Source organism: Aethalodelphis obliquidens, unplaced genomic scaffold (genome assembly GCF_003676395.1).
Source record: "Aethalodelphis obliquidens isolate GAN/ISIS:26980383/991018 unplaced genomic scaffold, ASM367639v1 scaffold14, whole genome shotgun sequence".
Lineage (NCBI taxonomy): Eukaryota > Metazoa > Chordata > Mammalia > Artiodactyla > Delphinidae > Aethalodelphis > Aethalodelphis obliquidens.
In genome coordinates this window covers 33,238,650-33,263,074 of record NW_020837958.1, presented here as the reverse complement: position 1 = coordinate 33,263,074, position 24,425 = coordinate 33,238,650, and the positions used below count along the sequence as shown (strand labels likewise).

The following is a 24,425-nucleotide window of genomic DNA, read 5'->3' as shown; positions in this document are numbered from 1 at the left end:
ATTCCCCATTACAGGCGAGGAACCTGCTGTACAGAGAGGTTAAGTATTGCCCAAGGTCACCCAGTTAATAAGTGGCAGAGCTGGGATTCAAACTCAGGCATCTTGACTTCAGAGTTTGTGCTCCTAACAACTTGGCTATGATGCCTCTTAGAATAACTGCATTGTATATATTTGTGGGGTGGATATATGTTGGATGGATAGACAGTTGAACCTGAGGGAGTCCCCTCCATGGGCTAGAACAGAAAAGAGTGTCCCCGTCCTTGCCCCTACCCTGTGGAGGTTTTGGGCGCTTCATTCGATAACAGCAGTGTGTCCTAGAATGGGCTTTAGGTTTGCATGAACAAGAGTCTGCCTGGGCAGCAGGTATGGCCCAGCCTGCCATGAGGGTATAGTGGGTTTGGTGGTATTGGTTAGACTTCTGAGTCTCTAGAGACCAGAATTGTGCCCTCAGATTTCACAGTTGGCTTTGAGTACGTGTGTATGTACCTCTGCCTCTCCCCAGACTGTTTGGAGCCGGGGCCAGACACTTTCATGACCCTGTGTCTCTTCCCCTCTCCTCCGCACACCCGCTCTCTATTTGCTCTGGTTGCTACATCACCTCCTGCCTGTGGCCTCATCTCTCCAGCACTGACCTTCCCATCACTGCAGCCAAATACACAGATTCCCCAAAGTGCTGCAGTGGCTCTGAGGGCATTATTGATATTGACATGTGCCAGTTTTTCTCCAAACTGTCTCTGGAAAGCGCACTGAATGTGTGGTAGGCTTGATGAGTTCCTAGAGACCTTGAAAACTTTTATATATGTCTTATCCACGGAAAATAGTGCATTTTGAAGCCTATCGGGATGATAAGGGGCTGGAACAAGGCCCCAGTGACCTTGCTTCTCACACACTCCTGAGCCTGTTTGAGGGAGGTAGAAATGTTTCCACTTCCTTAGAAAACCCTTCTCCAAAGATAGCTCCCAAGGTGGACTGGGGCCAATTAGCCTTTTCTCATCATCTAACGAGGTCACCAGACTGTATAGATATCGGCCTTCCTCTTCCTTCTGAAAGACCGAAGCCCTTTGATAGCGGCTTGGGGAGAAAGCTGGTGAGACCACACTCACTGTTTTACCCCTTCCTGGAACATATGCATGTGAGGAAGGGGTCCGGGGGCACAGATCCTTTTTCATTTGGAGGAGGAGGCACAGGTGGTCACTCCTTCCCCTGCCATTCCAACGCTGTGAGACCCACTTGGACTTCTCTGCAGGAAATCTCTGCATTGGGAATCCACTTAGTTCAACTCTGACCTTTCTTCAAGCCAACTGCTCGGCTGGAAATAAAAAGAAGCCAGGCCTGACACACCACCCCTCCAGCCCCTGCAGGATGCCATCAGGTGGATAAACAATGATGATGGAGATCACCAGCTGGAGTTCTTTCCGGGGAGGCATGCGTGGTGCTGCCGAGACCCATTGCTTCCAGTCTGAGATGTAGATATTTTTAGGGATGAATCTGGGCCTTCCTTCTCTCCCTCCCTCTGATGCTAATGCGGCCATCTGCATCTCCCAGACAACCTTCACAAGCACACATTCGCCATCCCAGAAGAGTGGGCTGGGAAGAGATTGTTATTAAATATAGAATACTGAGCCATGGCGCAAGGAGGTTGAGTTTGCCTGGTGTGCTCAGAGTGAAGCAGAGGCGTCGGAGACCTGGAACCCACTTCCATGCTCTGTGACTCTCGTGGTGCCTTCCCTTCCCCATTAATTTTTAAATTTCTTTAATCTGTTCAGTGAAGGGCTTAGATAATATTTAAGTCCACTCTAACATTGGACGGTCTTTTCTTTGAAGATCTTAGTTGTATAAACTCCCAGACACAGAGTCCGGCAGGATAGCGCATGGCTACTGCTTTGTCCAGAGAAGGGACAATTGTGATCTTCTGTCCCCATTCCTGTCCACCCCCCCAGGGAGATGGCCAGCAGGGGTGGCTTGTATGTGGTGGCAAGGGACTCTGATCACTGATTCAAGAGGTCTCAAGGCTTATCCCCCTTCCTGCAATCAGCCTCCATCAGCCCCCAGCTTGCCCTACATCCAAGGAAAATTCACTCTTCAGCCCTCAGATCCAAGATTCTTTTTCACCTGAGCCCCCCAAGTTAAAAAGGTTGGGAAGAGAGGAGGCAGAGGTCCCAGGAACACATTGATAAATTTTAGTTTTTGAGCTAATAGAATGTCTATGCTGAGCAGTAGTGTCTCACTGTGGTGGGCCCACAGTGTTCCTGAAGTAGTGTTAAATTTGTTTAATCTGGAGAACACGTGCTATAGATAAGGTGATGGGAATGATAAAAAATGTAAGTGATAAAGAATACAGCTCCCACAGCACTGTGTACTTTTGATTATTTATCAGCCGAATAAGTTACATGAATGCAAGAACCATATCTAGCTCACAGTAGCATGTGTGAGATGAATGAATGGTTCTGTCGCCATCTCCATCCCTAGCATGGGTGTCTCAGGCCCAGGCCAGAAGCAAGAGGTCTGTGTCCAGTGAGGATTTGGGCTGGGGGCAGAGGTAATGCTGTTTCCTCTATCAGTCACTCTGTAAATAAGGCAGGGCCATGCTGACCTCATCTCCTGTCCCCAACAGTGCCCAGGCCTGACCTCAACAGAACGTTTGGACGGACTGGGGGCAGGTCAGGCCCCAGAGCAGTTCCTTCAGGGATAGGCCTGTCCTGTCCAGCACTCTAGAAGTATGGGCAGGATGGCAGAGGCTGCATTGCATAGTGGTTAGGCATGCAGATTCTGGAATCCAGAATCAATCTAGGCTCTGAAACTTATTAACCATGTGACCTTGATAAGCTACGTTACCTCTTTGAGGCTCAGTTTTCCCATCTGCAAAAGGGAATGATCATAAAAATGCATACCATGCAGACCCACTGTCACCATACCATTCCATTCATTATCTCAGAATTAAATGAGATAATGTGCATAGAGGATACCTCGTCAACTGGCATCACAGACAGAGTTCCATCAGAGTGGAGAGCTGCCCCTCTGAGAATCAGTGCTGACTGAGTCTTGCAAACTGAACAGGGACGGCTTTTGCTGAAAGTTCATGTTCAGGAAGTCGATTGAACTCTGAAGATGCTAAGAGAGCAACCAAGAAGGACAATCTCTGGGAAAACCCAAAAGGCCTCACGTAGGATCACATGGTAAGGAGTATGGAAAAAAAATAAGCCCCAGGTTTGATGGGGCAAACTGCTTTATTTGTACTTGCCTGGCAAGGGAATGTAGTTTCTCCAGAGGGTGGTCTGATGCTGTGGAAATTCCAGCAGCCTGGAGCCACAATACTGTTTTCTCACTGCCCAAGCCTGCCTGTTCTCCTCCCGCTGGGTCAGCTCTGTTGCAAGAACATTTACATTGGGCCAAGCCCATGTTAGGCCCCTGGGCCCCAGAGGTGAGTAAGACACAGCTCCTGCCTGTGGGATCCCTGTTTCATGATCACTGCTACCAGAGCAGTCTGCCCAAGGTGTTTGCAGAATTTGTAGTTCACAAAGCGGATTCACACCCCTCACACTGTTCACACTGTGAATGGTGCTCTCTGGAGCTGTGGGCAACCAGTGAGGGTGGGCAGAGCAGAGATTAAGGTAGCCATTTGACAGCCAAGAAAAGAAGGTGCTTGGGTGATGTGACGAAGGTAACAGGTGGTCTGCACCACTGCCCCTCTTCCCACCAGTTTTATTCTAGGCAAGGCCAGTCCAGGTGAGGGGAAGGGACTAACCTCTAGCAGGGGTTTGCTGAACCCCAGGGTGGTCAAGGAGCAAAGCAAGAAGGGAGGTCCACAGCCGGTAAGGGAAGTGCTATGCTGCTCCCCCAAGTCCAAAAGGGGACGCTGAGGCTTGCTTTCCAGCTGTCTAGGCCAAGGAGCGTGAAGCCCAGCCCTTGCCTCCCTACATTGACATTTGGATACCAGCACCGGGGTTTTCATCTAGCAGCAACACCAAGCCTCGCCCCCATCGGCCCTCTGCTGGTCTCAGACCTGCACTGGTCTGGGTAGGAGCGCAGGGCTGCTCCCTACCCTCGGGCTTGGCTGCAGCCCACGTGCGCCCGCTGCAGCCGCGTTGACAGCTGGCCCCAAAGGGGCGGGGCGGGCGAGGAGCGTGGGTGGCTCCGCGCCGCTCTGCCATTGGCTATGGGCCTCAAGCTGGGGGCGGGGATGCGGCCCCCCGGTTGACCTGTCATTGGCCGCGCCGCCGATGGGGGTGGCTCCCCGTCCCCTTGGCGGCGCGGCGCAGAACCGCAGGCGCTCGCCCGGCTAAGCCTGCGCGGGGCCGCCTAGGTGGCTCACAGCTTCGCAGGCGGCCTCCGGTTGCAGACCGCTGCGCACACGGCCCTAGGCAAAGACAAGGGCTCACCCGAGGCTCGGCGGCCGACGCGGCTCTCGGTAAGACCGGGGGGCGGGTAAGGGGAGCGCGGGGCTCTGAGGAGGGCGGGCGGGGACCGTGGCGGCCGAGCCTGGACTCTGTGCCCTGGCCCGCGCCGGAGAGGGTCAGGTGCGCCGCAGCATCTCCCGCCTCAGACCCACCTCACGGGGCGCCCAGCGAGCAGGTGGCACTGCCCAGGGAGGCCGGGGTACTCCTATCGCTCTCCGAATCCATTAGAACCCAGTACCTCGAACTACCTCTTACTCCGACCCCCAACACCCAAATTCTTCAGTTCTAAGCCTAGAGAATACCCGAACGTCGACATGGAGTGGGCGCGACGCGCCATCAGTACCGCCTGCCGCCGGGGCAGAAGATCATCCCTAAACTTATCTTCCCACGATTTGGGCTCCTCGCCGGTCACGTTATTTCCCGGCTTTTCACTGGGCGCCCCCCTCGCCCGGTCCCCCGCCCGCCTACCAACCCCCGCCCGGTTCCCCTCCCTCCTTAACAACAGGAAGTTAAGTTGGGCCAGATGTCGGTGGCCTGGCCGCCTGCGGGCGGGGACTGGGTCTGGGACGGTGGCGGTGGCCCGAGGGGACGTGGCGCTGTCCTTTCTGAGCCTCGCGCCTCCAGCAGCCTGCGCTCTCCCCAGGCCCGGGAGCACCCCTGTCGGGGCGTCCCAGGCTCCCGCCTTGCCTTTGCCGACTGGCCCTGGGTAGAAGCGCCGCTGACTTGGCTTCCAGGCCGGGGCAGGTGGGGTTAACTTTATCCTAGACCAGCCTCTCGACAGAACTGGGAATGGCCTTTACTGGATGAGGGGGAGGCTGTTGAAACCAGAGTAAACTTGTGTCTCTTTCCATATTGTTTTATTCTAAAGCCTGGGTTCTTAAAGCCCAAAGAGCTTTTATCTGGAGGCGCATTGGGCCCTGCTGGGACCTTAAGCAGTGTGGGGACCTCTTGCTGTTAGTCTTGCCTACTCACTACAGTCCTCAGTGGTTTCTGTGAAGAATGAGGCCACTAACCAGCCCCCTTCTGGGCAGGCCCCATGGGAAAAAAACCAGCAGCCGGTTGGCTCTCAATTTGCTTGCGTGGGTGCTCTGGCACCAGGGTCCCCTGGGCCCCCAGGCCAGCTCTGTTCCATCCCTTTTTCCAGGGGAAGTGGATCCAAGGCGGGGGAGGGGGGCTCAGTTCTCCAGGGTAGTCCCACCTGATGTTCTGGAAGCTCTTATTGCAGTAAGAACGGGCCATCAGACAGAGTGAAGACAGGTTTATTAAGTGCCTACTGAGGGACAGGTCCTGCCCTGTGGCACTTTTTGAGAATTTCACAATAACTCTCAAAAAACTCAGAGTTATGCCCTCCTCATTTTAGAGATGGGGAAACAGACTCAGGTAGGGTAAGTGCCCAAGGTCACATAGAAAGCGGCTGAGCCGGGATTTGAACCAGACTCTGCCAGAGCTCAGTCCAGTGCCCTTCCTGCTGCCCCATGGCTGTGGAGAGTGGTGTGCTGTGTTGCAGGGTCCTGGCCTCTGAAAAGATTCCATCCAAAGATCCTGTGGGTACTTCTTTAGCAATGCACTTGAACTGACCCAGGTTAGCCCAGGTTGTTCAACCTACAGACCCCTTGCCCACCCTGTCCTCCATCAGGGGTGATGGTGGTGTTGGTCTTGCTGTGATGGGGAAGGACTGACTGTTGGTGTTTGGGTGCTATTTGAGGGGGAAGTCTGCCTCTGCCATTGACTTGGCCCTGCGCCTGAGAGTTGGCTTCTGGGATGGTTTAGAAAGACTGTTATATGTGTCATGTTTTTTTGTTTAATATTTATTTTATTTATCTGGCTGTGCCGGGTCTTAGTTGCGGCACACAGGATCTTCGTCGCGGCATGCGGGATCTTTTAGTTGCTGCATGCGGGATCTAGTTCCCTGACCTGGGCCCCCTGCATTGGGAGTGCAGAGTTTTAGCCACTGGACCATCAGGGAAGTCCCAGGAGGGCTGTTATTTGAAATAACCTTCTACCTTAGGACCAATTCTAGTTTTATTTTGTGTTTTGGGGGAAGGGCAGGTGTTGAGGTATACTAATTGTGATTGTAAGGTGATTGAAATCCATAGTTCGAGCTTATGTTTATAAAAAATGAAATCACTGCTTCCTTCCTCCTTCAGGCCCAGGGCTGCCTTTCTGCTCATCCTTCTCTTCTGAAAGAAAATCGTGATTAGCCTACTACCAACCAGTTACACTTTAGTATAAATCAGCTTAAGGACTAAGGCTGGTTGTAGCTTGGTCGTTGGAGGCCTATTCCCGGGAACTGTAAGGAGCAGAGGAGCACTGAGTAATCCCTCTCTGCCTGTGATTGGGATGTGTCTCTATTCTCTCCGCCCATGTCCACACCCCCATCTGGGTGTGCCTCCCAGTCATGCGCCTTCCTTTCACTCTCTACTAAGGGGGGCAGGGCGAGGGGGGGAGGTCCTGCCTTCTTGGGGGAGAGCCTTGACCCTGGTGGGAGGGCTGGGGTATGGGTGCAAGATTTGGGCTGAACATTGCCAATCTTTGAGGCCCTCCCAGGGCTAGAGGGTCTCCGTTGCTTAAAGAGCCAAGAAAGGAAACACTGTACGTTATGCTGGAGTTTTTCATTCTTTGTATCACTTGATCCCCACTTTAGCCCTCTGAAGAAGTAGGTGGGATTATTCCCATTTTACAGATGAGGAAACTGAGGCTCAGGAACTTTCCCCCAATCACACAGCTAGTGAGTGACCAAGCTAGGGCTCTGGCCTCCTTCTGCATGAGTGAGGTCTGTGTGGTGAATTAAACACTAAGGGAAACAGGAAAAAACCGTGTGGCCATCCTCTGTCTGGACTCTAGAGGCTTGGTGTGTGCAGCCGCCTGCTGTGCTTATGATTCCGCATCTTATATTGTAATTATTTGTGAACATGTCTTCCTACCCCACTATGAAATGGTATTTAAAACACTCGTAAACTTGGCAGGTTTATTTTCTGGTTCTCACAAATTCTCCTTGCTCTTTGCTCTATATCCCCTTTGCCTTTTATTTTATTTTTTTAAAGATTTAATTTTATTTTTATTTTTTTGGCTGCATTCGGTATTTGTTGATGCTTGTGGGCTTTCTCTAGTTGTGGCGAGCGGGGGCTACTCTTGCAGTGGCTTCTCTTGTTGCGGAGCACGGGCTCTAGGCGCGCGGGCTTCAGTAATTGTGGCGTGCAGGCTCTAGAGCGCAGGCTCAGTAGTTGTGCTATATGGGCTTCCTTATTCCGTGGCATGTGGGATCTTTCCGGACCAGGGATTGAACCTGTGTCCCCTGCATTGGCAGGCAGGTTCTTATCCACTGCACCACAAGGGAGGTCCCCTTTTGCCTTTTATACCAGTCTTCATTAGGATATCTACCATGATGTGTTGCAGTCCTCTGTTTAAAAATATCATGAACATTTTCAGGGAATTCCCTGGTGGTCCAGTTAGGACTCAGTGCTTTCACTGCGAGGGCCTGGGTTCGATCCCTGATTGGGGAACCAAGATTCTGCAAGCTGCACAGTTAAAAAAAAAAAAGGAACATTTTCAAACACAAAAATAGAGAGCATAGTATAATGAGCCCCAAATACTCATTATCCAGCTTCAACAACCAAGATCATGCCAGGCTGGCTTCATCTCTCTCTTTCTCTCTTTTTCTTCCCTTCTATTTTTTATTCCTGAAATATTTAAAAGGAAATCTCTGATATCATGTCATTTTGCCCCTACATAATCCAGCATATATCTATTTTGAAAAGAATGTTCTTTCATGACCACATGGCTGTTACTGCATGTAGCAGAATTAACAGTAATTCTTTGGTCGCATCTGTGCATATTCGGATTTCCTTCATTGTCTCAGAAGTGACCTTCATCACTGGTCTGTTTAAATCAGGATCCAAGCAAAGTCTGTATGCTGCATTTTGTTGGTAGTCCTTTTAAGCCTACTTTAATCTGGAGCACCACCCCCTCTGCCCCACTCCCACTTTTAACCAGCTGTTACCCTCCGTTTTAAATCTCCCACTGGACGGCGAACGCTTTGATGCTGGAGTCTACTTCTGTGCTCTGTTGGGGATTCCCAGTGCCGCGTCTGGGACAGGGCAGAGGCATGGTGGGCGTCTGCCCAGTGGTGCCGTAGCCACTCGGGAAATGCATTTTGAATGAATTAACCCAGTGGTAGGTTTCTGTGACTGCCCATGTCTGTGTTTAGATAAGAGGTTTTAAAAAATATATGACTTGCTCACGTGTGGACATTTCCTAAGCAAGCGTCAGCCTGTAAACATCCTGAAATAATAGAACTATTTGCCGTGCTCCCTTGCGTGCTCTGGTTTGCGGTGTGGGGAGCCCAGACAGCCGCCGTGGTGCCCTGATCAGCAGCTGGCCTCCCCAGATCACATGTGGGACTGACGGGGACTGAGGTCATTTCTGCCCGAGCTCTGAATCCTGACCTATTCAGCCACAGGGATTACCATGTTAAGAGCCAGGCACTTGGCTTTGCTGCCCAGAGAATGCCGCCCGCCTCTCTCTGGGCAGTGCAAGATTCTGCCTTGTACCTTCAGGAGCCTTCTCTATCTGGCCTCGCACTTGGGCGAGGTGTGGGCTTTTCTCAAGTTATTATCCATCTGCAGCTGACAGGTCGTGACAGAAAACAAACACTTACGACCTTTCACTGTCTGGTCTGAATTTATGGTGAAGAGATAGTATCACCATTGGCACCTTTGTGTGTGTCCTAATAAAGGAGACCAGAGGCTCAGGAGGGAAGGAAAACGTGTGCTTGCTCCCCTGGATAACAGGCTTCACATCTAGCTTCCTTGTCACATCTCCCCAAGGTGCTAGGCACTCTTTTTTGTTTGTTTGTTTTTGGCCACACCTCGCAGTGTGTGGGATCTTAGTTCCCAGACCAGGGATTGAACCTGCACCCCCTGCATTGGAAGGCAGTCTTAACCACTGGACCACTGGGGAAGTCCCTGTGCTAAGCACTCTGATAGCCATCTTCTGACCCACCCAAAAAAGACCTTTCTCTGCACACAGGCCCCAAATTAAGAGGCTTTTTTCTTTTCCTCCTCCTCCTCCTCTTTCTTCTTAAACATAAACAGTCTTTTCCACTAGGCATTAAGTATAAGAAAATGTTGTCTTTCTCTCTGCATGGCAGGGATAAAGTTAATTTTTTCCTTTATCTTTTATTTCTCAGTATTTTTCTAAAATTTTTATAATAAAAATATTTTATTTTTCTAATGGAAAATCCAAATATTTTGGGGTTTTTTCCTCTTAAAAAAGAGAGCTTCCTTCAACCAATTTGGATGGGTAGACAAAATTATACATGCATTTGGTACAGTTTTATGTGTGGATAGGTCACAGAGCCATTGGGATTTTGATATTTGCTTATTTTATGACATTATTTTAAAGAACATACCTGTACTTAAAAAAAATTTTTTTTTTAATTTTTTGGCCATGAGGTGCAGCTTGCAGGATCTTAGTTCCCTGACCAGGGATCAAACCCCAGCCCCCGTAGTGAAAACACAGAGTCCTAACCTCTGGACCACCAGGGAATTCCCATACCTGTACTTTTTAAAAGTTAGAAAGCAAAGAAAGCTGGAGCTTAGGAGATGGGAAGCTATGACATCCGTGTAGCCTCACCCTCCCTCCCAGTCTACCACTTCCCTTTCATTCCTGAGAATTTCATTTTGGTTTCCCCAGAATGAAATCATTCTAATGTTAGCCTCTTGATTTTTTGTTCAGAGAGTTTGCGATATCAGAGGAAGACAGAATAACATAGTGGGTTAAGAAAAAGCAGGCAGGGCAAAGCTTCAGGCTCAGACAGCCTGTCTTTTCCTCTTGGGAAAGTGCCTGATGGCCAAACGCCCCACTGACCTCACTTTGGGGGGCCCTGACCCCTCCCTCCACCGTTTTCTGTTTTCCTCCCTGCCACCTCCTGAGAGGTAGGAAGCATGGCTGGTCTGCGCTGATAAGGCTCCTCCTTTCTCAAGCCCTGATCATCTGGTCTCAGAACTCAGAGTTGGTGGCGGTGATGGGGACTTGGGCCCTCTGGTCACAAACCAACCTTCATCGCAGGGTTAGGTCACGGTAGAGTCTGAGTTTTGCGATGCTTCCCTTCGCTGTTAGCTGTTGAGGAAGTGTCCATCCCTGTGTCCCAGATGAAGAGCCATTTGTGAGTACCAGGTATGGTATCGTTTCTCAAATGCAATTGCTCTGTACCCATCCATGCATCTAAATATTACTACAGTTCCTCCCAGGAAAGCCTGTCTGTCTCCCGCGTGGCTGGCAGTGAGTGGTGTGTGGGGGATGGTGCCGATGTTCTTAGGGGTGGGAGTTTTAGTGTGTTCCGTACTTGCACTGGTGTTTCTCTCCCCTGAGGGTCAGGGTAATCTCCCTCACCCGCCTTCTCCCATTGGTGTCCAGAGACCTTGCCACTCTTGTATTCCTTTCAAGGCTAGGTCAGCTTTCTTCCTGGGGAATACAGAGATCAAGGCAGGCCTGAGAACAGGGACTTGTTTCCTGCTGGTTTGGGGCTCAGGTTTTCCCCTTCCCTTGCAGGGGAGGATGTCCAGTGCCCATGTCCTTTCTGCTGGCAGCAAGACAGAATGGCAGGGAGTTGGCCGGTGGCTCCTGGTCCCTGAGCTGCCGCAACAGCAGGTTCTTGGGATGTTTGCAGGCCCGAGCTCCTGACACACCCAGTGCAGAAGCCCAGCCAGGCCAGAGATGGGAGTGGGAGTCTAAGAACATTTTGTCCTGCACCGTAGTGTCAATGTGTTAAGATGCGGAAACTGCTTCTTGGCTCTGGTGACTCTGAATGGCTGGCCTTGGCTACTGATCTGAGTACTGACTGAATCTGGGGAAGATTTGCAGGATCTCAGGGTTTAACTTGTGCCGGGACCAGGAGAATGAGGTGGAGGGGAGGATGAAGAAGTGCCTGGGAAAAAGTCACTTGGACTTTTTGATCACCAACGAGAGCTGTTCCTTGGAGGAGGGCGGGTCCAGGGTCTGCTGGGGGCCTGGCAGAGCTGCTGACCCCTTTGTTGGACAGCTTCACCCCGGGGGAGCAGCGTGGGGGGTCAAGGTGCAGCATGTGGAGTATGTGGAGTTCACAGCTGCTATAAAGTTGGGGTGCTGATGGCTCCGCGTGTCGGGACAGCTGGGCTTTTGCTCAGCTTGATACAAAGGTGATAGCAGTCAGGAGCTCCCTGCTTGGAGGGGTGAGAAATCCGATCACCGAAGAAAGGGACAGAATAGAGGAATAAGCAGGGCAATGGGGGAGGCCTCTCTCCACAGCCTCAAGGAGAGGATTCAGTCAATCTCTTTCCTCAGGGAATGTCCTAGGGGGCTCGTGCTACTGATTTCGGCCTTGGGGGCCATGGGGTTCATGCTCAGAGAGCTTCTTGCCATCTGCCTGGGGTTGCAGCACGTTCCTGTTGTGAGGGAAGGAGGAGGCTCTGGATGACGCCCCGGCTTCCTCTGGATTCCAGGCTTGCTGCGACCAGGGGACCCAGGACTTCCTGCTTGGTCCAGGTCGCTTTCACCAGATTGGATGTATCTGTTACCTTGTACCTAACATCTTGGACTCTCTTAAAAGGGACTTAACCCCTCCTCACACCACGTGCATGGATGAGGGTACTCACCCTCATACACACACATGCGCAGATGCTGGTACTCACCGCCCCCCACCCACGCACGTGTGGATGCGTGGCACTCACTCCCCCCAACACACACAGATGATGCTCTTCACCCCCCATATATACATGGGTGCAGGGGAACATATTCACTCAGTCCAGAGAGAATTCAGTGAAAAGCAAGTCTCTCTTCTTCCCGTCCTCCGGTCCTCAGTTCTCTTCTTCAGTGGCATCTGCTGTCCCCAGTCTCCTGTGGCTCCTTCCAGACAGAGTCTAGGCATATGTTTGTGCCTGTTTCCCCCTTTGTTCATCTTCAGGCCTGCTGGGAAGCCACTAGGATGTGAAGCGATAGGACCCACAGGGCTGCCGAGACTCAGCAGTTATCTGAATTAGGCACACAGGGCTTAACTCCTGCCCCTCTACTCTGCTTTGCTGCCTCTCCCCTTTAGGACTCTCCTTGTGTTAGATTTGTGGGTGTAGAGAGTCTGGGCACTGAGAATAAACCTCAGGGGCATGTTCTAGGTGCAGGTGATATAGGCAAAGACAAACAAATGTGCTAAGACAGAACCTGGGTTTGAATCCTAGGCATGTGGCCTTGGGCGTCAATGAACCCTAGTATTTTTGTCTTTAAAAAGGTGGTAATCACACCGATCTTGGGGAACTGATGTAGAGGTAAAATTAAAATATTTGTGAAGTGCCCTGCTTAGGTAGGCACTCAAAAATGTCAGTGTTTTTCCTAATTTTAAGGAGTGACCCATTTTCAGAATGAAGGACACTGGCATGGAATCCTCTGGAAATTTTCTTGGTAGATCCCTGAGCTTTTATTTCCCTGCAGAAGGCAGCCAGTTCTCCATTTTCTGCCAAGTTGGGCTCTCCTGCACCACCTCTTCTTGGGGCATCCTCCCCAGCCTCTGAATACCACCTCCTTCTCTGTCCCTCCGTCCCCTAAGCCCTCCCCTGCCGTTGGTGAACAGGATGCTGTGGGTACCTGGAGAGAGCTCTGGGCTGTTTATGACTGCTCTCTGGGGTGTTTATGCTGTAATCTCTTCAGAAGCTCCAGCAGATGTCTGTTTATTGCTGAAACTTCATCTTTATCTTCAGCATGAGAGAAGAGAGGCTATTTTTAAAGGTCTTTAATTGACAGGGCTGCACACCCTGGCCTAGATTGCCTCCAAGTTTCATTCTTCATCACGCTTACTCTCTACCCATTTTGAAACCCTTCAGATCCACGCTGAGAGACCTTATATGTCCTGATTTTAGGGCAGCACTTAAATTTGGCAGGCAGTTGTAATCTCTTAAAAAGGTAGGTCAGGGAAGCAAAGGCAATCAGCCAACTGTCTTTTTCCGGGCTGGGACAAATTGGGTAAGTGAGAGTAGCATTTCTGTGTTCACAGAAACCAACATCTGCCCCTTCCTTTCCCCTGTGCTGGGAGAGGCCTGCCCCCTGCATGCTGCCTGCTGATTGGCTGGGAGATCTTTAGGCTTAGTTTTCCCTTTGGACTCAGGTGGGGCTCAAGGTAAGGAGGGAGTGGAAGTAGGGTAGTTTCAGATGATACCTCCCAGGAGGGAGGAAGAGGCGGAGGCCGAGCCTTGGGATGTCAGATTGGAAGGGCCCTCTGGGATCATCTAATTCTCACTCCTGCCTCCTTGTTTTTTACCTATGGGGAAACTGAGGCTCGGAGGCTTCTTGATACTGAGCGGAGGCCAAGAGGTGTGGTTCCTGGCTCAAGGGCACCTAACCAGGTCAGAGTCAAGTCTGTTCTCCATCCTCCATTTCTGGCAGGCTGTGAGCCTGTGACCAGCCTCGGGCAGCCTTACTTGCCGGTGGCCTTTCCTTTTGTATCACCAGGCGACACCCCGCTTTCTAGCAGCTCTCCCATGCTTTGAATTTAGGATATATACCCTGGTAACACTGGCTTGCACAATGGTTTGGTGCAAGATCTTTCCTTATCAAAAATACCTCCCCCAGAGCTCTGGGGCCTATAATTCCCACCTTTGTCTTCAGCCCTTGTCTCCAGAGGGCCTTTGTTAAAAATATAGAATTTAATTGGGAAGAATACCATGTTGATTAGTTTATCTCCAATTAGCTGTCCTCTGAGAGCTAAACCTTGATAGAATGGGGGATGAGTCGGCTGGAAGTAGGTTGAGGAGGGAATCAGAAAGGACTGTACATAGGGTGCTGTCAGGGCCGGCATGGAGCACTGTGACCTAGGCTCCTTAGCTCACGGTGCACAGCTGCCGTGCCGGGGGTGCTGTGCTGAATGACAGGAGCAGAGCCTTCATCTAACTCATGGAGAGAGGTACCTTAGATAAGTTCATTCATGCCCACACATCAAGATAAGAGTTTGGAATGTGCTTTAGACAGTCGCACAGCGTGAGGGAGTCAGAGGAGACTTCCTGGAGGAGGTGGCACTTGGTCCCTGAGATGGGCCTTGGAAGATAGGATTTCCATAGGCAGAGATGGGGAGAGGTAGAGCACAAAGAGATGTAGAAACATGAGGGTATGTTCAGGGTGTCACGTGGTGGAAACCTGGGGGCTGCCTGGGGGAACTTGGGAAGCCGAGGCTGGAATCAGGCTAGCCCTGAGTGCTGGGGAAGGGGTGGGTATGGCCCTAATCCTGCAGGTAGTGACAGCCATTGGAGAGGGATGGTCAGAGCGTTCCTTCAGGCGGATCAGACTGTGCAGGATAAGCTTGTGTGGGAGTTGCGGGTGGGGGATCTGTTAGGAGGCCTGCACTGCCCTCCGTGCGTTGGACGGTTAAACTGACCAGACTGTAGCTGTCAGTCTGGACCAAGGAGTGCCCCAGGGGGTGGGGAACAGGGAGGTCGGGGGCACTTAAGACTGGGCCCAAATAAGGCCTTGTCTGTGCTTTTGCCCCACCACCTTCCCTGTGAAGGGGGTCAGCTTGGGCAGCCCCTATCTTTCAGTTGATCAGGAGGGCAGCCCATTTGGAACCCCTCAGGTAGGGTCTTAGAATATGGGACATCTGTCACTTTCTGTGCCACCAAGTGCGCCTGTCCTGCGCTTTGGCAGCTCTGTCTTCTGCAGAAAAATGATAACTGCCCCTGCTTTTCACCACCTCACTACAGGAGGTCATTTCCCTCCCTCGAGGTCAGCCTGAGGGGGATGGATTTGGGGGTTGTGGGTGCTGAGCCCCTGGCGGTGGGTACCCGTAGATCAGGAGCAGGCGTTACCTGCCTACACATGGCTGAGGCAGCAAAGCTGGGCTGGGCAGGGACCTCGGTGAGCCCCTCCTCCTTCGTTAGAATCGTTTCTGCAGGTGTCACCTGCTCACAGGGCGTTGTGGGCCATCATCGGAAATGATCGATTCTCCCCCTTCTGTGATCTCATAAGCACCTGAATATCCCCTTCAGGTGGGTGCTGCCCTTGGTATCTGGTGCCCACTTTGACCTCCCCAGTGAAGCAGGAAGCCTGGGTGGCCTGGTGCTGGACTGGATGTCTCCAGGCGGCTGGAACACATTGTGGGGGCAGTTGGCTGACTCCCCAGCCTTTCCCCAGCCCTCTGGACATCCTGGCCCTGGCACGGACAAAAGCTGAGCTCAGCTTCTGCCTACTCCAGTGTTAACCTGGCAGGTGGAAGGCATGGCAGCCTGGTGTGCTTTGACATTTGAGCAGGGCAGCTGGCACCTGTTCTCTGCCATAGATGTCTCAGAAACACCCTTGCTTTATGTGGTGGAATAAATTGCTTCTGCAGGGAGCAAATGGCATGAGCTTCGTGCCCGTGGGAGCTATTGATAGGGGGTGGGACACTAAAACGGCTTTCTTCTTTCTTTCTTCTCCTAGCATCTGTGCTACCAACGTGAGACCACGTTGGTCCATTCATTGATTGCTCATTTGAGCGCTCAATTCATTCATTTTGCCAATCAAGACTTCTGGACGACCCTCTATTTGAAGCAGGTTGTCACAGACCGACCATGGCTTTGAGTGGCAGTAACACCTTGGGCAAGCCACTGAATTTCTCTGAGCATCAGGTTTCTCTTCTGTAAGATGGGGGTGATAGCGCTTGCCTCACAAGGGGCTGTGAGGATTAACTGGGGCAGTGTGTGTAGCACACCTGTCACGTACCTGGCACATAGCAGGCATGTAGGTGGTCCCCGGCTGGCCCACAGGAGTCTGAAAGCACAGGTGTGGGCGGCATTCCTCTTTGCCTCAGGTCTCCCATTCAGTACTGTTCCCTAAATGGCTCTTATCCTTAAGTGGTGACTTTTTGAGAGAATAACTCAGTCTGAGCACATAGGTGGGTAACGAAGAAAGATGGGCCACCTTTCTCTTCGTGGTGAGGTTTTCTCAATCAGACCTTGGGATCACAGGGCTGCCACATTGGTGCTTGATTTCTCCACTGTGTTCCAGCCTGGGCTTCACATCCGAGGTGACCCATTCCATCTTTGGATGGCTCCTCCTGTCACTTCCCTGCCGGCTCCCTATAGCTTCTGGCATTTGGTCCTAGTTCTTCCTCCTTGAATCCATAGAGAAGGAAAGTCTAGTCTTTCCTCCATGTGACAGCTCTTCAGATACTGTTTTTTTAAAATCAAATCTCTGATACCATAGATTGTAAGATATACCATTATTTTATGAACCTTCAAGAAAGAAAAACTGCTTCCAGTTAAACTGTGGAACAATACTGTGTTATCACTTAAAATGTTTATATTTACTGAAAGAATTCTCTTAGACTTTAGACATAAGTTTTTCTTCCATATCGTTCCTGCATGCACATCAAAAGGAAAATAAATTATTAACAGCATTTCTAAAACGTATTCACTTTCAGAATCCAAATCTTTCAAATCACTTTTTGACTCAGAGTTATCAATATGTTCGGGTTCTTTTTTTTTTTTGACATATTATATTCTGGTAAAGTGGTGATGTATTTCTTAATCTCTGTTGTCTTTGGAATTCTTTTTTCCAGGACTCACATTTCTTCCTCAAATGGTCCTTAAATGTTCTGGCTCTTGAAATGTTGAGGGTTGCAGTTGTCCAGATGTGTCACCAGGAATAATAGTCAAATTTCCACATGACAGTGACAATGGGGCGATGACAGCTATGCCCCAGCTGCATTCTGGCCTAGAGAGATTGTTAGATGTTAGGGGATTATAAGATAATTCTGCTTTCAGACATTTTATAACTGAAAAAAAAATGCACATCTCCTAGCTAGTGCAATGTGATACTTAGAGACAGCCCTCTTGTCCTCTCTTGAGTCTTCCAGATTTACAACCCATGATGTGGGTCCAGGTGTTTTCCTGTGGTTCTCCTTTGAACAAACTCCATTTTGTCCATATCATTCTAATATTTCGAGGCTAGTGCCCAGACCCATCTACCATATTCATGGTGTGGTGTGACCACAGCAGAGGAAGGCAGTTATCACCTCCTTAGTTCAGGCCATTCTACTCCTTTTAATGCAGCCCAAGATTGCACTAGCTTTTCTGGCAGCTACTTCACGTTATTGACTCACTGACATTACTCCTGACCGGATCTTTTGTTTTTTGGCCGTGCCACACGGCTTGCGGGATCTTAGTTACACAATCTGGGATTGAACCCATACCCCCTGCAATGGAAGCGCAGGGTCCTAACCACTGGACCGCCAGGGAATTCCCCTGACCAGATCTTTTTAACATGACGTGTTGCTAAGCTGCTTCTCCCCTGTCCTCAATGTGTGTGGCTTTAGAATTTAAATGCAGAGCCTCCTATTTTCTTCCCATCTGATTCAGAACAAGCATTTCTGTTAAATTTCAATGGGTTAAATTCTGTGCAGCTCTCTGTTACCTTGCGCTCTTTCAGGATCCTGTTTAATTAGTGTGCCTTCCCTAGCATCTCCCAAGTCACTGATAAAATGGTTATCAGGAGAGAGCCCTCTGCCAGAGTCCTCCCCTCGGAACGTCACCTTTCATCGGCTTGCTTGGGGAAGGTGGTCCAAGCTGCTCCTGCTTAAGTCTCTGCCTTTTTGCTCTTCTGACCTCTGACCAGATGCCTTCTTGAGTCTAGTTATGCCAAATCTATTGTAATTCTCCATCAACCATTAACCATCCTATCACAGAAAGGCATGAACGCTCCTTGACCTCATGTGTTCTCAGTTCCCACCGGGCTCCGGGACTGCTCTCAGGTGTCCCCAGGCTGCCCCACACAGATGCAGTTCAGCGGTCTCATCTGCCAGAGTTCCCAGTGTTCTGGGCCGGCCAGGGGGCTTGATGTTATTGAAACTATCTAAATATCCTTTTCTAAAATCCAAGCTTCCCTCACCCCCCTTCCCAGCCCCCTTTCTCATCTCCGTGATGGATCTTTATGTGTCAGTCTAAGGATAGCTCTCTTTGACGGAGGCCATCGTGTGTCCAGAGTGGGAGCCGGGGTCCAGTTTCCCAGGGTCCCTTTATGCCTCTGGACCTCTTGGCTCAAGACGACCCCCACCCCTTCCTGCCGTCTAGGCATGTTGTGCAGCCGCAGCTCATCCTGGGCTGGCCTCCTCTGGTTGATGCTCTGAGGGAGGCCCTGCCTCACTGTCTCAGGGGCTTCTTTGGTTATGCATCCTTCTCCCAGTGATGGGACCTGCTCTTTTCAACAACTGACCTTGTCAGGGTTTCCTGTACAACCACGTGGCTCTATTCTCTAACACTCACATGGCAGCTGTGGTGAGCCCGGCACCATGTGAGCGCTCTGTAAACACTAACTCACTTCATTCTCCTTCCAGCCCCATGAGGTAGATACTCTCATTATCCCCACTTACCAATGAGGAAATTAAAGTGCAGAGAGGTTAACTGACTTGCTCCAGATTTCACAGCTAGGAAGGGGAGGGGCGGAATTAGCGTCTAGTCAGTTTGCCCCTAAGTCCAGCTCTGAACCATAATGGTGAGCTGCCTGCTTCCTAAAAGGCCCCATCTTCCCTCCTCTTCCTCCTTTCTCCCTCTGTCCCCCTGCCGCCCCACCTCCATCTTCAACTGCACAGTTCGAACAGCATTTCAGAGTGTCTGAATCATTTACTTCCTCAATCTTGGGTCCTAGAGCCCTTCTATTCTTTTAGCAATTTGAAGTCTGTTTCCTTAGTCTCAGGCACCAACTTCCCCTTCTTGGTCCCTCCCAAGTTCCAGAGGAAATGATTGCTTTTCCTCCACAGTTCCTTCCTGTGTCCCCCTAGTCACTACCCATTCGGTCATTGCTGTGGGAATGAGCTTAATCCCCTTCTTATTGACGCTTCCTCTCTCTTCTGGAAGATGAAGTGCTCGGCGAGGCTGGTCAGAGCTTTTAGCCGGTGGGCCTTTAGTGCCATCAGGGTGTTTGATCCCCTGCCTGCCCCCCGACCTTCAGGGCTCTCCTCCGGCTGACCTGGAATCCGGGTCAGCCACAGACCAGTGGTACCCACGGTGACTGGACCGTCACACCTCAGTCTCCCCACATGCATGTTCTCCAGAATATTTCTGTCTCTTTGTTTCATGGGCCTTTCACACAGACCCACCTTTCTTTTTTCTTTTTTTGTAGAGATAATCTGTCTCCCTGTCCTAGTCCAAGTCCATTCCTTTAAAAGATAAAAGCTGGGCACAGAGAAACGTGTATAGTCTGCTGTCCGTAATGGAAAGAAGACATATTTCTATTTGTATGTATGTACATCAACACCTTCACAACACACGTGAGCGACTAATAACTGTGGTTACCTGTTTCGGAGCGGGGACAGAACGGGTCGATGGGACAGGAGGAGGAGGGCACATTTCCTGGATACATCTGTGCTTTTTGATTTCTGAACCCAGTGATATGTTTGCTATTCAAAATTTTCAAAAGCATAGATAATGTGGGAGTCCTGATTGGCGAGTTGTGGAAAGAGGATGACTCACTTGGTCAAGTCGGCTCTCTGCCTTCTGCTGCCATGTGGGCCCAGTTCCTCAGGTGTGAATGGGCTGGTCACAGACCACTTACCTCACAGTGAGGATGCCGGGAGACCCTCCCCTGGAGCTGGCATGGGCCCAGCGCATAGAGGGTCTGCAGCACACAGGGCCACCTCCCTCCTCCCTGACTCTCATCTCTCCAAGCTCAGAAGTAACTTGAGATTTTGCTGCCTTTTGTTCTAATCTCAGTTTACTTAGAGCTGGTGCTCAGCAGGCGTACCTGGGCCTCAAGTATTGGTTTTCTCTGGTAAATCACCTAAAACTTAACACCGTGGGTTTTTTTTTTTAATTTATTTTTTGTTTTTTTCACCATTTTTGTTTTTGTTTTTGTGTTTTCTCCTCTGTTGAACTCCCATATTTGAGGAAATGGAAACACTCTGAATGTCTGGGTTTGCCTGGAACAACTATGTCCTTTCCTTTTCCAGACCTGTGGGACTTTACATATCATTTCTTTCCTAGTCATCCTCATCTGCTCAGCACAGGGGGACATGATTAGAACGGGTCTGACACCCTTTGAAAACACAAGCCCATGACTGGGTTTGCAGGCAACCAAGGTCAGAGCAGGCCCTGAAAAAAATATTCAGGGCACTGGGAGAAACCAGTCCAGGTACCTATAATTGAGGAAGTGACCTGATTGGGAAGGTGACTTGCTTATGTTGGGCAGTTAATTAAGAAACATACATTTAGCACCTACTGTGTGCCCCAGGCCCTGTGCCATGGGGATGACAATATGGTTAAGGCCCAGCCTCTCCTCCCAAAACATTCACAGTATTCTTGAAAAGACAAGATACACGTGTTAAAAAAAAATTAAGTAACAGGAGATTTTGGTAACAGTTCAGCTCATTCATAGAAGGCAAGTCACAAAGTAGTTCATGACTAATTTCCATGTGACTGGTGGAAACAGAAGTGGGCGTGGGGAGTGTTTTCTAGAGGCTGGAGAGGGCCTGGAAGGCTTCCTGGAGGAGGTGGAGGCGGAGGTGGCTACATTTGATCTGTATCTTGAAGAGTAGGTGAAGTGCAGATGGATAAGTGGGAGGAAGATGAGAGCACCTCTAGGTGGTGTTCAGGCCAGGAGAAGTGGGAAATGGCCTGGTTTGAAGGTGGGTCTCAGAGGGAAATGAGGCTGGGCAGAGGAGTTTAGGAGAGATGCAGACTGCCTTCAATATGATAGATTGTGTGTGTGTGTGTGTGTGTGTGTGTGTGTGTGTGTGCTTGTGCATGTGTATATGTGTGTGAACGTTCAGAACAGGGATGGGAGGATGAGGACCCAGGGTCTTATAGGGAACTCTTGTAAATCCTAGGAAGGCTTTGACCTCTAGACATTTTAATCTAGGCCTGTCCTCCAGAAATGTTCTCAGGAGCAGAGAGGAGGCCCAGAAGCATGCTAGCCACACCCCCACCATTATTCTGTTTGGACACTTGCTTCTTAGACATTTTAAATGTGTATTCATTCATTCATTTGTTCATTCAGCAGGTACTTATGAGTTCTTACTCTGTGCCAGAAACTGTTCTAGGTGCTGCAGTTACAGCAGGAAAAAAATAGGGTAAAATCCCTTGCCACGTGGAACTTCTAGGAGGGAGAGAGAGACAATAAAGACTTAAGTTAATGTGTGAGGCCAGGTGATGAGAGGGGGCTGCAGAACACTAGAGCAGGGAGGAAGCTAGATAGAGTGTGCTGGGTGCATGTGGAAGGAAGCTGTTGCGGGGAGGGCTGTAAGTTTAAATAGGGTGGTCAGGAAAGGCCTCACGGACTCGCCCTGTGCTGGGACTTATAAACCAGCAAGTGAGAAGTCTGGGGCCAGAGGGAAAGATGCGAGGCCAGACAGATCCTGTGGGGGTCTTGAGTCCTTCATTGATCCTCTTCAACCCATTGGGGTCTTCAGCTCTTGGCAGCAGGGACCCGTAGAGTGTTCTTGAGCAGAGGAGTGCCACATATGGGAAGATGTCCCTAGTGGCTTTGTAGAGGATGGGATATAGGGGGCTGAGGCAGAGAAGCTGAGATACCAGGAGGAGAGGACCAGGGCCTAACAAAGTCCATTAGTTTGACATTGCCTACCTGGGAGCAGTGGGGCAGAGCTAGGGAGCAAGAACAATGGGACAGGGGTGAGGGTGAGAGTGGAACTGGCAGAAGGGGGATGATGGCAGAGCTTAGGTGGGGAGGGGAGCGACAAGAAAGCCCCGAAGTTCTTAGAATGTGGGGCTTAAACATTCTTGCTGTGACTTTTCTTTCATTACTTTAGTATTCTTTCATTATTCTGGGTTTGAATCCTGGCTGAGTGACCTTGGGCAAGTTATTTAACCTCTCTGTGCCTCAAGCTCCATATCTGTAGAATGAGGGCAAAGCAGTACTTACCTTATAGGCACATTTTAAAGAGGGCGAAATAGGTTATTGAATGTAGAATGCTTAGAACAGTACCGGGCATATAGTAAGTTTGTATATTATAGTATATCAGCTTGTTTGACAGTCTTGTTTCTCTCTCCCTATATGTGTATGTATGAGTAAAATTAATGTGTTGGACATATTCTTTCTGTTGTCGTAAAGCTACATCAAATGAAGAAAATGATGCTTTTAAGGATTAAATGAGGTAACGCATGTAATGGATTTAGCTCAGAGGCAGATGAATACTAATTAAAAGGACTACTATTACCACCAAATATTATTGTGAAGCAAATAATTTTCCAGTGGAAACCCTTTGTAAAGTCATCTGATTCAACCGTAACGTATTAAATTTATGGTGTGCCAGGTGCTGCACTAGACATATTATCTCATTTCATCTTTGCAACAACTGCCTGAGATAAACACTTAACCACATCTTACTGATGAAGAAGCTGAGGCTCAGAGAGGCTAAGATTTGCCTGAAGTCACACAGCAGAGTAAGTGGCGGAGCCGGAAGTTGCGAATTCTTTTCCCTCTGATATTGACTACCTTTTACAATAAGAAGAAGTTACTTCATAAGTGACCTGTTACATAAATGTACATTGACATATAGGTTCTTACATCGGCCTCCCTTGGTATTTGGTGCCCATATGGAGCCTTGGGGAGTGCAGAGGTGTGGCCAACTTCCAGGACAGACCAGGGGCAGTGTCAGAGTGGAAACCCTGGCCCAGCAGTCAGAGTTGCCCAGGAGCAGGCGAGGCCATGAGTGAGTCAGCGTCCTCCCTCAGTGACTCATCCCTGCAGGCCTTATCAGAGCCTTTCAGCTACCTAGAGAGTCTGAGATCTGTCTTGGCTGACCACGCCCCTCGTGTGCTGGAGGAGCAGAGTCTGACGGCTTCAAATTCCAGTTCCGCCATTTACCAGCTCTGTGAGGCCAAGAGAGGAGTGAATTTCTCTGTGCCTCAGTTTTGTCATCTGTGAACCCATTCACAGGCTTTTTATGAGAATTAAATGAGATGGGCCATGCAAATGCTTAGAACTGCCGTACATAGCAAGCACTCACAAAGACTTAATATTACGCTAATAATTATAATGTTATAATATTATTACAAAAGCCTCCCTGACCTCTGAGGCCAGAATAAAATGTCCTATCCTCTCCACACTCTCCTTCCAGTAACACATTTTTATTTTGCCTTATGGTGCAAATGTAGCTTTCCCCTCACCTGACAGTGAGTGCTTGAGACTGGGCAATAGGTCTCGATCAGTGGTTTTGCAATCCCTGGAGACTTGTGCCTTGTCCTGGAAGGTTTGCCGACTGGAATGGATTCCCAGTTTCCCATTTCCCTTGCAGCCGAATATTCTGACCTGAAGCCCCCCACCTCCCAAGACTGTGGGAAATGTCTGCCGTTTCTAAGGGCGCTTTACAGTTTGCCAAGCACGTTCACATTCACATTTCACTCAGTCTTCACAGTCATCCTGTGTGGTCATTGGTTATTATCTCCATTTACTAGGTAAGGAGATTGAGGCTTGGCAGAGTTAAGTAATATGCCCATGACTCGTGGGTGGAAGGTAGTGACCCAGGCGCCCATGGCCGTCCCAGGCAGCCTCCGTCTGGAGGCTCAGGTTGACCATCCCTGCAAAGCCCTTCATCATTTCCCCTTTGCTCTTCTCCTGAGGAGGGTGGGGAGGAGACCATGTGACCACCAGACTTTTCTGCAGTTCTACTTTTATCGTCTCCCTCCTGCAGGTCCTGTTACTTCCAAAAAAGCACATGATGGTGGGCTTGAGCTGAGCCAGTGATCAGAGTTGCTTAAATCATCTCAACCCCATTCTCCCTTCTCCGTGGGTCCAAGGCCTAGGTTGGGCTTGGTGGGGAGCTGAGGCAGTGGGAGGGCGTTGTAGCTTTTGGCATTTTGGAGCAGACGTGCCCGGGGCGGAGGTGGGGGGTCTGGTGGGTGAGGGGGGAACCTGCACTCAGGGGTGGAGGAGGCCGGCATCCCCGGCTTCACCCAGAGGGAAGAGCAGGCACTAGGTTCAGGGCTCAGAACCACATCCAGGGTACAGGGGGCTGCTGGGGGCCAAAGCAGAGACTGCTGGGGGTGGGGCACTTTCTTTTCAGGAGACAAACAGGCAAGTGGTCCT

The 24,425-nt window shown here is 50.2% G+C and overlaps 1 protein-coding gene across 11 annotated transcripts in view; it reads left to right on the top strand.

The window, feature by feature from the left end:
• Positions 1-4,236: 4,236 nt before the first annotated feature.
• The window catches only part of MICAL2 (microtubule associated monooxygenase, calponin and LIM domain containing 2), a 219,427-nt gene continuing 199,238 nt past the window's right edge, over positions 4,237-24,425 (top strand). For 9 of the 11 annotated variants that reach the window (XM_027115371.1, XM_027115361.1, XM_027115362.1 and 6 more), the window contains exon 1: positions 4,237-4,408. The gene's annotated coding sequence lies outside the window, so the exon portion shown is untranslated. Of the gene's footprint in view, positions 4,409-10,405; positions 10,575-24,425 lie in introns of those variants that run through there. The other 2 variants (XM_027115359.1, XM_027115358.1) reach the window with 2 other exon arrangements.